Source organism: Oncorhynchus mykiss, chromosome 5 (assembly GCF_057628025.1).
Source record: "Oncorhynchus mykiss isolate SJ-2025 chromosome 5, ASM5762802v1, whole genome shotgun sequence".
In the NCBI taxonomy this organism is placed as follows: domain Eukaryota; kingdom Metazoa; phylum Chordata; class Actinopteri; order Salmoniformes; family Salmonidae; genus Oncorhynchus; species Oncorhynchus mykiss.
Window position 1 is genome coordinate 5,185,713 of NC_143026.1, and position 17,479 is coordinate 5,203,191.

Here is a 17,479-nt window from a genome sequence, read left to right on the forward strand (position 1 = left end):
GGCCTACAGTAGCCTTGTCTGTACAGGCCTACAGTAGCCTTGTCTGTACAGGCCTACAGTAGCCTTGTCTGCACAGGCCTACAGTAGCCTTGTCTGCATAGATCTACAGTAGCCTTGTCTGTAAAGGCCTACAGTAGCCTTGTCTGCACAGGCCTACAGTAGCCTTGTCTGCACAGGCCTACAGTAGCCTTGTCTGCACAGGCCTACAGTAGCCTTGTCTGCACAGGCCTACAGTAGCCTTGTCTGCACAGGCCTACAGTAGCCTTGTCTGCACAGGCCTACAGTAGCCTTGTCTGTACAGGCCTACAGTAGCCTTGTCTGCACAGGCCTACAGTAGCCTTGTCTGCACAGGCCTACAGTAGCCTTGTCTGCACAGGCCTACAGCAGCCTTTTTCTGTACAGGCCTACAGTAGCCTTGTCTGTACAGGCCTACAGTAGCCTTGTCTGCACAGGCCTACAGTAGCCTTGTCTGTACAGGCCTACAGTAACCTTGTCTGCACAGGCCTACAGTAGCCTTGTCTGTACAGGTCTACAGTAGCCTTGTCTGCACAGGCCTACAGTAGCCTTGTCTGCACAGGCCTACAGTAGCCTTGTCTGCACAGGCCTACAGTAGCCTTGTCTGCACAGGCCTACAGTAGCCTTGTCTGCACAGGCCTACAGTAGCCTTGTCTGTACAGGCCTACAGTAGCCTTGTCTGCACAGGCCTACAGTAGCCTTGTCTGTACAGGCCTACAGTAACCTTGTCTGTACAGGCCTACAGTAGCCTTGTCTGTACAGGCCTACAGTAGCCTTGTCTGCACAGGCCTACAGTAGCCTTGTCTGTACAGGCCTACAGTAGCCTTGTCTGCACAGGCCTACAGTAGCCTTGTCTGTACAGGCCTACAGTAGCCTTGTCTGCACAGGCCTACAGTAACCTTGTCTGAACAGGCCTACAGTAGCCTTGTCTGTACAGGCCTACAGTAGCCTTTTCTGTACAGGCCTACAGTAGCCTTGTCTGCATAGACCTACAGTAGCCTTGTCGTTACAGGCCTACAGTAGCCTTGTCTGCACAGGCCTACAGTAGCCTTGTCTGCACAGGCCTACAGTAGCCTTGTCTGTACAGGCCTACAGTAGCCTTGTCTGAACAGACCTACAGTAGCCTTGTCTGCACAGGCCTACAGTAGCCTTGTCTGCACAGGCCTACAGTAGCCTTGTCTGCACAGGCCTACAGTAGCCTTGTCTGTACAGGCCTACAGTAGCCTTGTCTGCATAGACCTACAGTAGCCTTGTCTGTAAAGGCCTACAGTAGCCTTGTCTGTACAGGCCTACAGTAGCCTTGTCTGCACAGGCCTACAGTAGCCTTGTCTGTACAGGCCTACAGTAGCCTCGTCTGCACAGGCCTACAGTAGCCTCGTCTGCACAGGCCTACAGTAGCCTTGTCTGCACAGGCCATACAGTAGCCTTGTCTGTAAAGGCCTACAGTAGCCTTGTCTGTACAGGCCTACAGTATCCTTGTCTGCACAGGCCTACAGTAGCCTTTTTCTGGAGCCACTTCTGCTCAATTTACTCCAACATGCTTTTACTGCTACAGACTGAAAATACATTTACTTTGCAACCGCTTAATTAACTTCTCAACTAAGCAACGGCAAAAACAAGAGGCCACTACATTCAAACTAATCCCCGGTACATGTTAATAACAGTGTATTAAAGTAGGAATGAGGAGTTAGAGAGAGCCCCTGGTGGGTACAGCATTAGCAGCCACCAGAGAGAGAACGTCCCAAATCCCATATAGGGCGCTGCTTTTGACCAGAGCTATATGGTAACCTGGTTAAAAGTAGTGCACTATTTATTTATTTTTATTCCACCTTTATTTAACCAGGTAGGCAAGTTGAGAACAAGTTCTCATTTACAATTGCGACCTGGCAAAAGGGAATAGGGTGCCATTTCAGAAACTAGTGCTATTCAAGTTTAGCTGGTCGGTGTACTCCTTTTATTTGGTTGGTCGTGTGAAAGAAAATAATGTCCCCCATTAAACATTAGGAGAGACTCAGAAAAGGCTGTTCTCTCTCCCATATAAATGCTACTCTCACCCAGTCATTTTCACTGTCACTTTCACCCAGTCATTTTCACTGTCACTTTCACCCAGTCACTTTCACTTTCACCCCGTTACTTTAACTGTCACTTTCACCCAGTTACTTTCACTTTCACCCAGTCACTTTAACTGTCACTTTCACCCAGTCATTTTCACTGTCACTTTCACCCAGTCACTTTAACTGTCACTTTCACCCAGTCACTTTCACCCAGTCACTTTCACCCAGTCACTTTAACTGTCACTTTCACCCAGTCACTTTCACCCAGTTACTTTCACCCAGTCACTTTAACTGTCACTTTCACCCAGTCATTTTCACTGTCACTTTCACCCAGTCACTTTCACTTTCACCCAGTTACTTTCACCCAGTTACTTTCACCCAGTCACTTTAACTGTCACTTTCACCCAGTCACTTTCACCCAGTCACTTTCACTTTCACCCAGTTACTTTCACCCCGTTACTTTAACTGTCACTTTCACCCAGTCACTTTCACCCAATCACTTTCACCCAGTCACTTTCACCCAGTCACTGTCACTTTCACCCAGTCACTTTCACCCAGTCACTTTCACTTCCACCCAGTTACTTTCACCCAGTTACTTTCACCCAATCACTTTAACTGTCACTTTCACCCAGTCACTTTCACCCAGTTACTTTAACTGTCACTTTCACCCAGTCACTTTCACCCAGTCACTTTAACTGTCACTTTCACCCAGTCATTTTCACTGTCACTTTCACCCAGTCACTTTAACTGTCACTTTCACCCAGTCACTTTCACCCAGTCACTTTCACCCAGTCACTTTAACTGTCACTTTCACCCAGTCACTTTCACCCAGTTACTTTCACCCAGTCACTTTAACTGTCACTTTCACCCAGTCATTTTCACTGTCACTTTCACCCAGTCACTTTCACTTTCACCCAGTTACTTTCACCCAGTTACTTTCACCCAGTCACTTTAACTGTCACTTTCACCCAGTCACTTTCACCCAGTCACTTTCACTTTCACCCAGTTACTTTCACCCCGTTACTTTAACTGTCACTTTCACCCAGTCACTTTCACCCAATCACTTTCACCCAGTCACTTTCACCCAGTCACTGTCACTTTCACCCAGTCACTTTCACCCAGTCACTTTCACTTCCACCCAGTTACTTTCACCCAGTTACTTTCACCCAATCACTTTAACTGTCACTTTCACCCAGTCACTTTCACCCAGTTACTTTAACTGTCACTTTCACCCAGTCACTTTCACCCAGTCACTTTAACTGTCACTTTCACCCAGTCACTTTCACCCAGTCACTTTAACTGTCACTTTCACCCAGTCACTTTCACCCAGTTACTTTCACCTAGTTACTTTCACCCAGTCACTTTCACCCAGTCACTTTAACTGTCACTTTCACACAGTCACTTTCACCCAGTCACTTTCACCCAGTCACTTTCACCCCGTTACTTTAACTGTCACTTTCACCCAGTCACTTTCACCCAGTCACTTTCACACAGTCACTTTCACCCAGTCACTTTAACTGTCACTTTCACCCAGTCACTTTCACCCAGTCACTTTAACTGTCACTTTCACACAGTCACTTTCACCCAGTCACTTTCACCCAGTCACTTTCACCCAGTCACTTTAACTGTCACTTTCACCCAGTCACTTTCACCCAGTCACTTTCACACAGTCACTTTAACTGTCACTTTCACCCAGTCACTTTCACCCAGTCACTTTAACTGTCACTTTCACCCTGTTACTTTCACCCAGTCACTTTCACCCAGTCACTTTCACACAGTCACTTTCACACAGTCACTTTAACTGTCACTTTCACCCAGTCACTTTAACTGTCACTTTCACCCCGTTACTTTCACCCAGTCACTTTCACCCAGTCACTTTCACTTTCACCCAGTCATGTTCACTGTCTGTTGCAATACCTACAAGTATCCTAGATCAACAAATCTCTCTTTTTCAGGTTAGGGGTTGGCTAGCCTCTATTTGAACAGAACATCTCGAGCTATGTCTAGCCTATACAAAAGGAAGGGTTGGCATTTGTCATGACAAGAAGGTTAAATTAAAATGTCTAACAAAAACGACACCTTTTAGCTCAAGCAGAGGAACTTTTCCAGGCTATATGACGTTCAATAATTAAACCATAACGTTTTTATTTTTCTTTCGACAGGTAACATATAGGCCTATATACTGTCATACCGCATGCCCATGTGGCGTCTGTCTGTGTTTTCCCTCTGATTATCTTTGTATTAGTCAAGGTATTCTGTTATCACAGAGTGCAGAGTCGTCCATAGAAGAACAAACGCATGGTCTAATAATACTATAATAATAATAATATATAATAAAAAATAATATATAATAATACATATATAAGAATACCCAAATCTCAAAGATGTACAATACGCCATAGGATAAGGTTCATTATTTAACGCTTTGTTCAAATCTGTCACCATACATTTCAGCCAGAGTTTGTTGTCTGACATGTAAAAAAAACTCCAACGTGTATAGCTGGTAAAATCACCTTGATTTACATAACATAATTGTAATTCTTACACGTTATACACGCAACTGTATAGGATTACAAATTGATATAAGCGGAAAGTTCAGTCCTTTATCAGTTCAAATAGACCCCAGCGGTTAGAAAAAAAATGCGCTTCTTGACTTACCTTTTTCGTTTACCGTGAGAGCGCGCGCCCAAGATCAGAAGTAAACGGAATCCTCGTGGTGTCTGGACGGTAACACCCGTGCAGTTGCCTCAGAGGAAGGCGTTAACGTACCTGACGCACGCAGCTCAGCCTGTCACTCACATTGTGGTGTGTAGGTAGGTCCCTGTAACTAGGTGATATTGGCCTCAATATGTCGCCGTAAAATGATTTAGCGTTACGCTAATTGCCTGGAGGTATTTAGGGCAGTTGCTGTATGTGGTTCTCAGGGCACCCCTACCATCTAACATGTTTGGAATTCCGTGAAATTCTGTACATAAATCGGAGACACTATATTTAGTACGATATGTTAAGTTTCATATGGTATGTATTAATTTGTGGATGTCCATCTTCCATTTCGTATGATATGTTAGGTAATTGCAATTCGTACAGTATCTTACTGATTAGCAAAACGTACAATTTGTTACGAATTTAAGTTTGTTGTGGGTAACTTTAGCTAGGTGTCTAACGCTAACGTTAAGGTTAAAGAAAGAGTTAAGGTTAGGGGAAGGGTAGCTAACATGCTAAGTAGTTGCAAAGTAGCAAGTAGTTAAACGTTTTACATAAGTATTCAGACCCTTTACTCAGTACTTTGTTGAAGCACCTTTGGCAGCGATTACAGCCTTGAGTCTTCTTGGGTATGACGCTACAAGCTTTGGGAGTTTCTCCCATTCTTCTCTGCAGATCCTCTCAAGCTCTGTCAGGTTGGATGTGGAGCGTCACTGCACAGCTATTTTCAGGTCTCTCCAGAGATGTTCGATCGGTTTCAAGTCCAAGCTCTGGCTGGGCCACTCAAGAACATTCAGAGACTCGTCCCGAAGCCACGCTTAGGGTCATTGTCCTGTTGGAAGGTGAACCTTCGCCCCCAGTCTGAGGTCCTGAGCGCTCTGGAGCAGGTTTTCATCAAGGATCTCTCTGTACTTTTCTCCGTTTAGTTTTCCCTCAATCCTGACTAGTCTCCTAGTCCCTGCCGCTGAAAAACATCCCCACAGCATGATGCTGCCACCACCATGTTTCACCGTTGTCACGAATATCACCAAAGGTGGATCCCCTTCCCGTTCGGGTGGCGCTCGGCGGTCGTCGTCGCCGGTCTACTAGCTGCCACCGATCCCTTTTTCCCTTTTCGTTTGGTTTTGTCTAACTGGTTTCCCCTGTTCCTTGTTGGGGGTTTTGGGTTGGGGTTGTTTAAGTTCGGTTAGCCCGCCTGTGTTTGTGCTTGTTGCTGTGATGTGTTCATTATTATTGTTGGGTTTTTTCGCTGTCCGGTGAGGTACCAGTTTGTACTTGGGGTAGAGTGTATTACACCTGTGTTCGGCGTCACCCGTTCTACGCTATTCTGTTGGACATTAAAGCGTTTTTTTCCCGAATCCTCTGCTCTCTGCGTCTGACTCCACTCCCATCACTCTTCGAGCGTTACAACCGTAGGGATGATGCCAGGTTTTCTCCAGACGTGACGCTTGGCATTCAGGCCAAAGAGTTCAATCTTGGTTTCATCAAACCAAAGAATCTTGTTTCTCATGGTCTGAGAGTAATTTAGGTGCCTTTTGGCAAACTCCAAGCGGGCAGTCATGTGCCTTTTACTGAGGAGTGGCTTCCTTCTGGCCACTCTACCATAAAGGCCTGATTGGTGGAGGGCTGCAGAGATGGTTGTCCCTCTGGAAAGTTCCCCCATCTCCACAGAGGAACTCTGGAGCTCTGTCAGAGTGACCATTGGGTTCTTGGTCACCTCCCTGACCAAGGCCCTTCTTCCCCGATTGCTCAATTTGGCCGGGCGGCCAGCTCTAGTAAGAGTCTTGGTGGTTCCAAACATGTTCCATTTAAGAATGATGGAGGCCACTGTGTTCCTGGGGACCTTCAATGTTGCAGAAATGTTTTGGTACCCTTCCCCAGATCTGTGCCTCAACACAATCCTGTCTCTGAGCTCTACGGACAATTCCTTCAACCTCATGGCTTGGTTTTTGCTCTGACGTACACTGTCAACTGTGGGACCTTATATAGACAGGTGTCTGCCTTACCAAATCATGTCCAATCAATTGAATTGACCACAGATGGACTCCAATCAAGTTGTAGAAACATCTCAAGGATGATCAATGGAAACAGGATGCACCTGAGCTCAATTTCGAGTCTCATAGCATAAGGTCTGAATACTTATATAAATAAGATACTTCTGTTTTTATTTTTAAATAAATGCGCAAACATTTCTAAAAACATGTTTTCACTTTGTCATTATGGGGTATTGTGTGTATATTGATGAGGGGAAAAATATTTTAAGCCATTTTAGAATAAGGCTTTAACGTAGTAGCATGTGGAAAAAGGGGGAGGGGTCTGAATACTTTCCTGATGCACTGTATTATATACTGTATTATGTACTGTATTATGTACTGTATTATGTACTGTATTATGTACTGTATTATGTACTGTATTATATACTGTATTATGTACTGTATTATGTACTGTATTATGCACTGTATTATGCACTGTATTATGTACTGTATTATGTACTGTATTATGTACTGTATTATGTACTGTATTATGTACTGTATTATGTACTGTATTATGCACTGTATTATGTACTGTATTATGTACTGTATTATGTACTGTATTATACACTCTATTATGTACTGTATTATGTACTGTATTATATACTGTATTATGTACTGTATTATGTACTGTATCATGTACTGTATCATGTACTGTATCATGTACTGTATTATGTACTGTATCATGTACTGTATTATGTACTGTATTATGCACTGTATTATGTACTGTATTATGTACTGTATGTGTGACACGTAGTATTCCAATGTGTATTACATGTATGTCCCTTATATGTCACAGTACATGTTAACAATATGTGTTAATATGTTACGGGAGCGTTATTTCAGTGATACTTGTAGTCATGCCTAATAAAATCAATAGAACAAACGACACAGAAAAAAACAAAAGTAATTTTAATATTTCATTGCTTCTCAATTCAACCATTTTACTATTTTTTTTGCCCCAGGACTACCTGACATGATGACTCCTTGCTGTCCCCAGTCCACCTGGCCGTGCTGCTGCTCCAGTTTCAACTGTTCTGCCTTATTATTATTCGACCATGCTGGTCATTTATGAACATTTGAACATCTTGGCCATGTTCTGTTATAATCTCCACCCGGCACAGCCAGAAGAGGACTGGCCACCCCACATAGCCTGGTTCCTCTCTAGGTTTCTTCCTAGGTTTAGGCCTTTCTAGGGGAGTTTTTCCTAGCCACTGTGCTTCTACACCTGCATTGCTTGCTGTTTGGGGTTTTAGGCTGGGTTTCTGTACAGCACTTTGAGATATCAGCTGATGTACGAAGGGCTTTAGACATACATTTGATTTGATTTGATTTGAAGCTGTTCCCACTTGTCCCTTTCTTGCTTTCCTTTCTCTCTTCCATGACAGGGTAGGGACCAACCAATAGAGGATACATAGAACAGTTGGGGGTCATAAAATACTATTCAATAAAATGATATAATATACATTTTTTTAAAATGGAAAAACAGTGATGTGAAAAGCTTATCAGATTCAGTTTAATAAGAAATCCTTGACCATTAATTCACTCTTTGTCCTATTTGTAAATTAACCTAAGGGATTGTTACCTTTTGTACACCGTATAGCCAGTCAGATGGTTCCTTACCCTTAAAGTAGTCTATTGGCCAGGAGAAACTGTCATGTATGGTTCAGAGTGGTTTAAATAGCCACTTTTAACTTTAGAGGATTTGGCCATCAACATTGAATTTGTCTAATTGCCCACATTGATGACATCATAGTTTTGTTGTTAACCATCTTTTATTTCTATTATTATTTTATTGATTTATTTCACCTTTATTTAACCAGGTAAGCTACTTGAGAACAAGTTCTCATTTGCAACCGCGACCTGGCCAAGATAAAGCAAAGCAGTGCGACACAAACAACAACACCAGAGTTACACATGGAATAAAACAAAACATACAGTCAATAATACAGTAGAAAAAAGGAAAATAAAGTTTACGAGGGTATGTTTGGCAGCATGAGTGAAGGGAGCTTTGTTGCGAAATAGGAAGCCGATTCTAGATTACATTTTTGATTGGAGATGTTTGATATGGGTCTGGAAGGAGAGTTTACAGTCTAGCCAGACACCTAGGTATTTATAGTTGTCCACATATTCTAAGTCAGAACCGTGCAGGGTGGTGATGCTAGTCGGGCAGGCGGGTGAGGGCAACGGTTGAAAAGCATGCATTTGATTTTATTTGCGTCTAAGAGCAGTTGGAGGCCACGGAAGGAGAGTTGTATGGCATTGAAGCTCGTCTGGAGGTTAGTTAACACAGTGTCCAAAGAAGAGCCAGAAGTATACAGAATGTATAACTATCATCTAACTATAATGTGTAAATAAATTATCCAAAGTTATAATGACGTAGCCAGATATTTAAATGTTGAATTAGGTCTGAAGATAATGACTCTGGCTTCTCTGGTACAGTTCTACAAATAATACACAAATACTGTTACCAAAGCCATTGTCACATAGAATTATAATGAGACTTTTCCATCCGAAACAGTGTTGGTTTGGATGAACAGCAAGTAGCCTCTTTTCACAAGCGATGTATCTCCGCCACAACGCCTGTTATCCTCATATGTGCATTCACACATGGAGACCCCCCCCCCCCCTCCAAAAAAAAGATCCAATGTAAGGGATACATAGCTAAATTAACCATAGGCCAGTACAGCCATCTCAATACTCAGCAAGCTAACAGTAACCGCGGTATCTAATAGCAACCCTATAGACTTGACAGGCTAGCGTTAGCACATTTAGGCTAGTGTTAGGCTATACAGTTTTTTTACAAAACAAAAATACAACTCTGTACTTGGATGGGGAATTGTCAGGGCCTAGAAAATATAAACAGAGTAGAAAACAAACCCCAATATTACCTCAGGGGAGCTATAAATCAATCGGTTCAAGAAGATCTGTCGCCATTTTGTCTTATGCTATTCTATTTTATTTTATTTTTTTTATTTTACCTTTATTTAACCAGGCAAGTCAGTTAAGAACAAATTCTTATTTTCAATGACGGCCTGGGAACAGTGGGTTAACTGCCTGTTCAGGGGCAGAACGACAGATTTGTACCTTGTCAGCTCGGGGGTTTGAACTCACAACCTTCCGGTTACTAGTCCAACGCTCTAACCACTAGGCTACCCTGCCGCCCCATGGGCTAGCCTTGCTTGTCAAGACCGCTAACAGTTTTCACTCGATCAATTTTACACATTTAAACATTAAAGGTTAGTATCACTCAGATAACAATATGTGTATGTGTACACCACATACCTGATTTAAGATAACAATATGTGTACACCACATACCTGATTAAGATAACAATATGTGTACACCACATACCTGATTAAGATAACAATATGTGTACACCACATACCTGATTAAGATAACAATATGTGGACACCACATACCTGATTAAGATAACAATATGTGTACACCACATACCTGATTAAGATAACAATATGTGTACACCACATACCTGATTAAGATAACAATATGTGGACACCACATACCTGATTAAGATAACAATATGTGGACACCACATACAGTGCCTTGCGAAAGTATTTGGCCCCCTTGAACTTTGCTACCTTTTGCCACATTTCAGGCTTCAAACATAAATATATAAAACTGTATTTTTTTGTGAAGAATCAACAACAAGTGGGACACAATCATGAAGTGGAACGACATTTATTGGATATTTCAAACTTTTTTAACAAATCAAAAACGGAAAAATTGGGCGTGCAAAATTATTCAGCCCCTTTAATTTCAGTGCAGCAAACTCTCTCCAGAAGTTCAGTGAGGATCTCTGAATGATCCAATGTTGACCTAAATGACTAATGATGATAAATACAATCCACCTGTGTGTAATCAAGTCTCTGTATAAATGCACCTGCACTGTGATAGTCTCAGAGGTCCGTTAAAAGCGCAGAGAGCATCATGAAGAACAAGGAACACACCAGGCAGGTCCAAGATACTGTTGTGAAGAAGTTTAAAGCCGGATTTGGATACAAAAAGATTTCCCAAGCTTTAAACATCCCAAGGAGCACCGTGCAAGCGATAATATTGAAATGGAAGGAGTATCAGACCTCTGCAAATCTACCAAGACCTGGCCGTCCCTCTAAACTTTCAGCTCAAACAAGGAGAAGACTGATCAGAGATGCAGCCAAGAGGCCCATGATCACTCTGGATGAACTGCAGAGATCTACAGCTGAGGTGGGAGACTCTGTCCATAGGACAACAATCAGTCGTATATTGCACAAATCTGGCCTTTATGGAAGAGTGGCAAGAAGAAAGCCATTTCTTAAAGATATCCATAAAAAGTGTCGTTTAAAATTTGCCACAAGCCACCTGGGAGACACACCAAACATGTGGAAGAAGGTGCTCTGGTCAGATGAAACCAAAATTGAACTTTTTGGCAACAATGCAAAACGTTATGTTTGGCGTAAAAGCAACACAGCTGAACACACCATCCCCACTGTCAAACATGGTGGCGGCAGCATCATGGTTTGGGCCTGCTTTTCTTCAGCAGGGACAGGGAAAATGGTTAAAATTGATGGGAAGATGGATGGAGCCAAATACAGGACCATTCTGGAAGAAAACCTGATGGAGTCTGCAAAAGACCTGAGACTGGGACGGAGATTTGTCTTCCAACAAGACAATGATCCAAAACATAAAGCAAAATCTACAATGGAATGGTTAAAAAATAAACATATCCAGGTGTTAGAATGGCCAAGTCAAAGTCCAGACCTGAATCCAATCGAGAATCTGTGGAAAGAACTAAAAACTGCTGTTCACAAATGCTCTCCATCCAACCTCACTGAGCTCGAGCTGTTTTGCAAGGAGGAATGGGAAAAAATGTCAGTCTCTCGATGTGCAAAACTGATAGAGACATACCCCAAGCAACTTACAGTTGTAATCGCAGCAAAAGGTGGCGCTACAAAGTATTAACTTAAGGGGGCCGAATACTTTCGCAAGGCACTGTACCTGATTAAGATAACACATAACAAAGAGACAGCAGGAGAAATGGTTAGTCGTCACAAGCGTCTTTTTTTGGATGTTGTTGAGGGGAGGGGAGACGCAAATCGCTGTGCTCCCGCACCCACTGCTTGTGGCAACAGGCATAAACAATACACAGTGGACATTCTTGGAGGACTCCGCCCAAAATGAAAGTGGATTACAACTATATACAGTAGACTAGAGACAGGCTAAACATACAGCTAGTAGACAGGCTAAACATATAGCTAGTAGACAGGCTAAACATATAGCTAGTAGACAGGCTAAACATATAGCTAGTAGACGCGCTAAACATATACCTAGTAGACAGACTAAACATACAGTATATAAGAGACAGGCTAAACATATAGCTAGTAGACAGGCTAAACATATAGCTAGCTAGTAGACGCGCTAAACATATACCTAGTAGACAGACTAAACATACAGTATATAAGAGACAGGCTAAACATACAGCTAGTAGACGTGCTAAACATATTGCTAGTAGACGTGCTAAACATATAGCTAGTAGACAGGCTAAACATATAGCTAGTAGACAGGCTAAACATACAGTAGATAAGAGACAGGCTAAACACACAGCTAGTAGACAGGTTGACGACAGGCTTAAACCTGCAGCTAAGGAAACCTGGATTGGACCTAGAGATCTGATGAGGTTAATCTCAGGATTTCTCCTTCCATTCAGACTACGCTGAGCTATAACGGTAAGTCTCCGTATTGATGCAGTAAAACACTGAGGCCCGAGAATCCCTATTCTTCTTTTTTACCGGAGGACCTCTAGCCTGGTCCCAGATCTGTTTGTGCTGTCTTACCCAAGTCCTTGTCTCTCATATTTTCAAGCAAAAAAGTTGGCAATAAACAGATCTGAGACCAGGCTAGAGGACTAAAGGCCTTAGCAGACTGTACTTCGCTGTCTTTTATGATGATCACGTCACACTGTGCGACGTTACCAAATAAAACAGTTGATATCAACCTGGCCCGGATCGTACGATTTGCCTCAGTTCTGTCGTCACATTCTGCGATTGGCTTTACGAGACTACTTCAACTACAGCCGTGTATTTGATCACACGCCAGCACCAGCAGCGCCTCGGGAAGTTAATACAGAGAAAGTATGAGAAATACTTCAAACACTATCCGAACTCCGACTCAAAATGGCTTCAAACAAAATAACACGGTGCCAAAACATTTATATGGATTGCCGATTTTCTGCAAAGTACCATCAGGTAGGGAGGAGCCTGATTTCAGATGTCATGTAAACAAGATTATTTTAGTGGGCAATCGTTCTTCTTGCAAAGCATGTAAATGTTTATCACAAACTATTACATACATCCGAATTCAAGTGCCGCCGGCCGTGTTCCTATTGCTCAGTGACTGGTGGGATCGGCTCGTAACGCCAGCCTCACTCCACGATAAAGGCCCCCCAAAAAAATGGACGCGGACAGGACTTTGTCGGGGGACTACGACAGCAGGTGTGGACTACCACACACACAGTGGTGTGAAGAACCTAAGTAAAAATACTTTAAAGTACTACTTAAGTAGTTTTTTTGTACTTTATTTTACTATTTATATTTTTGACAACTTTTACTTTTACTTCACTACATTGCTAAAGAAAATAATGTATTTTTTATTCCCTACATTTTCCCTGACACCCAAAAGTACTTGTTCCATTTTGAATGCTTAGCAGGACAGGAAAATGGTCCAATTCACACACTTATCAAGACAACATCCCTGGTCATCCCTACTGCCTCTGATCTGGAGGACTCACTAAACAGAGAACATCCCTGGTCATCCCTGCTGCCTCTGATCTGGAGTACTCACTAAAACAGAGAGCATCCCTGGTCCTCCCTACTGCCTCTGATCTGGTGGACTCACTAAACAGAGAACATCCCTGGTCATCCCTACTGCCTCTGATCTGGAGGACTCACTAAAACAGAGAACATCCCTGGTCATCACTACTGCCTCTGATCTGGAGGACTCACTAAACAGAGAACATCCCTGGTCATCACTACTGCCTCTGATCTGGAGGACTCACTAAAACAGAGAACATCCCTGATCATTCCTACTGCCTCTGATCTGGAGGACTCATTAAAACAGAGAACATCCCTGGTCATCCCTACTGTCTCTGATCTGGAGGACTCACTAAACAGAGAACATCCCTGGTCATCCCTACTGCCTCTGATCTGGTGGACTCACTAAACAGAGAACATCCCTGGTCATCCCTACTGCCTCTGATCTGGATGACTCACTAAACAGAGAACATCCCTGGTCATCCCTGCTGCCTCTGATCTGGAGGACTCACTAAAACAGAGAGCATCCCTGGTCCTCCCTACTGCCTCTGATCTGGTGGACTCACTAAACAGAGAACATCCCTGGTCATCCCTACTGCCTCTGATCTGGAGGACTCACTAAAACAGAGAACATCCCTGGTCATCCCTACTGTCTCTGATCTGGAGGACTCACTAAACAGAGAACATCCCTGGTCATCCCTACTGCCTCTGATCTGGAGGACTCACTAAACAGAGAACATCCCTGGTCATCCCTACTACCTCTGATCTGGCGGACTCAACAAACACATGCTTTGTTTGTAAATTAATGTCAGAGTGTTTAGTGCCCACCTGGCTATCCGTAAATGTTTAGTTTTTTAAGTATAATAATGGTGCTAGCTTAAGTACGTTGGAGTAATTGCATTTACTTTTGATACTTAAGTACTTTTAAAATCAAATACTTTTAGACTTTTACTCAAGCAATTTTTTGGGGGGTTACTTTCACTTTTACTTGTGTAATTTTTCTATTAAGTTATCTTAACTTTTACTCAAGTATGACTTTTTGCCCCAATAAAGTGTCAATTTTGTCTGAGACTGAAAAATCGTGGCATAATGTGGCTAAAACCGTTCAGTCTGTCGGGGCGTTAAAGGGGAGAATGGCGTTGTTGTTTAACCAAACAACGGCAGGCTAAAGTGGTTGCTATAGATGTTGGAATTGAATTGGCAAACCTGCTGTAATGCCACACCTCACATTCTTCACTTATTGAACTGTGGTTCTGTTCTGTTCACTTCTAAGGAAGTGAGCCTGCTGGGCTTAAGGGCTAGGTTGGGCGGGTAGCAATGTGTCATTATTACAATATTATGTCATCTCGTGTGTGAGTGTGTCTGAGTGGTGTGTGTGTGTCTGAGTGGTGTGTCTGTCTGTCTGTCTGTCTGTCTGTCTGTCTGTCTGTCTGTCTGTCTGTCTGTCTGTCTGTCTGTGTGTGTGTTGAGGCATGCCAGATATAGGAGTGCCAGCAGATCCAACATTTCATCAACCTGCTATTGATCGGAAGTGAAGTGGGATAATCCTACCGTGATTGAGAAATATTTGAGAAGAAAATAATGGTTTCTACTACTGAACTCCTTAGGCTATTTACTCTCTAGCTGGCCTGGTGCATTGTTGCCCGTGAAAGGAAGTTAGGCTAGCAAGCATTTTAGCCAGGACAATAAAAAAAAGGAAATTGTGTATGCCATAGTTTAGTCAACATGAAAGAGAGGAGGATGGAATTGACGTTTCTCTACGTTTTTTCTACTTGCACTCAGGCACACACACACACACACACACACACACACACACACACACACACACACACACACACTGCACACACACACACACACACACACACACACACTGCACACACACTATACACACACACACACACACACACTGCACACACACTATACACACACACACGCGCACACACACACACACACACACACACACACACACACACAGAAATCAGTACCAGAACATGAAACGGTGCTGGAACACCAAGACAGTCATGAAGACGACAAAACCTCTTCCCCTCAGGAGACTGAAAAGATTTGGCATGGGTCCTCAGATCCTCAAAAGGTTCTACAGCTGCACCACCAAGAGCATCATGACGGGTTGCATCACTGCCTGGTGTGGCAACTGCTCTGCCTCCAACCGCAAGGCACTACAGAGGGTAGTGCGTACGGCCCAGTACATTCCTGGGGCCAAGCTTCCTGCCGTCTAGGACCTCTATACCAGGCAGTGTCAGAGGAAGGTCCTAGAAATTGTCAAAGACTCCAGCCACCATAGTCATAGACTGTTCTCTCTGCTACCGCACGGCAAGCGGTACCGGAGCGCCAAGTCTAGGTCCAAGAGGCTTCTAATCAGATTCTACCCCCAAGCCATAAGACTCCTGAACAGCTAATCAAATGGCTACCCAGACTATTTGCATTGACCCCACCCCTCTTTTTTTCACGCTGCTGCTACTCGCTGTTTATTCTGTTTATAATCTATACATAGTAACTTCACCCCTACCTACACGTGCATATTACCTCAATTACTTAGACTAACCTGTACCCCTGCACCTTCACTCGGGAACGGTACCCCCTGTATATGGCTACGCAGACTATTTGCATATTTTCTTAAAACTGCATCGTTGATTAAGGTCTTGTAAAGTCAGGTTTACTACAGCTGATGTATTTGACGCATGTGACAAATAATTTGAGAATAGTGGAGGCAGCTCCTGTTTTCTCACATGCAGTAACTCTCCGTGGATCTAAACCAATAGTAGATGTTTTAGTCGTCCAAAAATGTCCAGAAGTGTAACCTTGCTTGACCCTGGATCTAAACCAATAGATGCTGTAGGTCGTAACGTAATTGTTTGTTACATGCGGTATGTTTTGTGGACTTCCACCCGGACAGATGTCGCTCTCCGGTTTTTGTAATGAAACAAAGGTTGAATTTATTCTGCCACTGTGTCTTCGTATTGTCTCAGCCTTTAGGTCTACATATCACGTGGTCAAGGCCTTTAGGTCTATATATCACTGTGTCAAGGCCTTTAGGTCTATATATCACTGTGTCTCTGCCTTTTGGTCTATATATCACTGTGTCAAGGCCTTTAGGTCTATATATCACTGTGTCAAGGCCTTTAGGTCTATATATCACTGTGTCTCTGCCTTTAGGTCTATATATCACGGTGTCAAGGCCTTTAGGTCTATATATCACTGTGTCTCGGCCTTTAGGTCTATATATCATGGTGTCAAGGCCATTAGGTCTATATATCACGGTGTCAAGGCCTTTAGGTCTATATATCACTGTGTCTCTGCCTTTAGGTCTATATATCATGGTGTCAAGGCCATTAGGTCTATATATCACTGTGTCAAGGCCATTAGGTCTATATATCACTGTGTCAAGGCCATTAGGTCTATATATCACGGTGTCAAGGCCATTAGGTCTATATATCACGGTGTCAAGGCCTTTAGGTCTATATATCACTGTGTCTCTGCCTTTAGGTCTATATATCATGGTGTCAAGGCCATTAGGTCTATATATCACTGTGTCTCTGCCTTTAGGTCTATATATCATGGTGTCAAGGCCATTAGGTCTATATATCACTGTGTCAAGGCCTTTAGGTCTATATATCACTGTGTCAAGGCCTTTAGGTCTATATATCACTGTGTCAAGGCCTTTAGGTCTATAAATCACTGTGTCAAGGCCTTTAGGTCTATAAATCACTGTGTCAAGGCCTTTAGGTCTATATATCACTGTGTCTCTGCCTTTAGGTCTATATATCACTGTGTCAAGGCCTATAGGTCTATATATCACTGTGTCTCTGCCTTTAGGTCTATATATCACTGTGTCAAGGCCTTTAGGTCTATA

The 17,479-nt window shown here is 43.0% G+C and overlaps 1 protein-coding gene across 4 annotated transcripts in view; it reads right to left on the minus strand.

Annotated features, from left to right (window-relative positions):
- LOC110524934 (uncharacterized) overlaps nucleotides 1-4,956 on the minus strand; it is a 112,650-nt gene extending 107,694 nt beyond the window's left edge. For 2 of the 4 annotated variants that reach the window (XM_090233610.1, XM_090233609.1), the window contains exon 1: nucleotides 4,728-4,884. The gene's annotated coding sequence lies outside the window, so the exon portion shown is untranslated. Of the gene's footprint in view, nucleotides 1-4,727 lie in introns of all 4 variants that reach the window. The other 2 variants (XM_090233607.1, XM_090233608.1) reach the window with 2 other exon arrangements.
- Nucleotides 4,957-17,479: the final 12,523 nt, after the last annotated feature.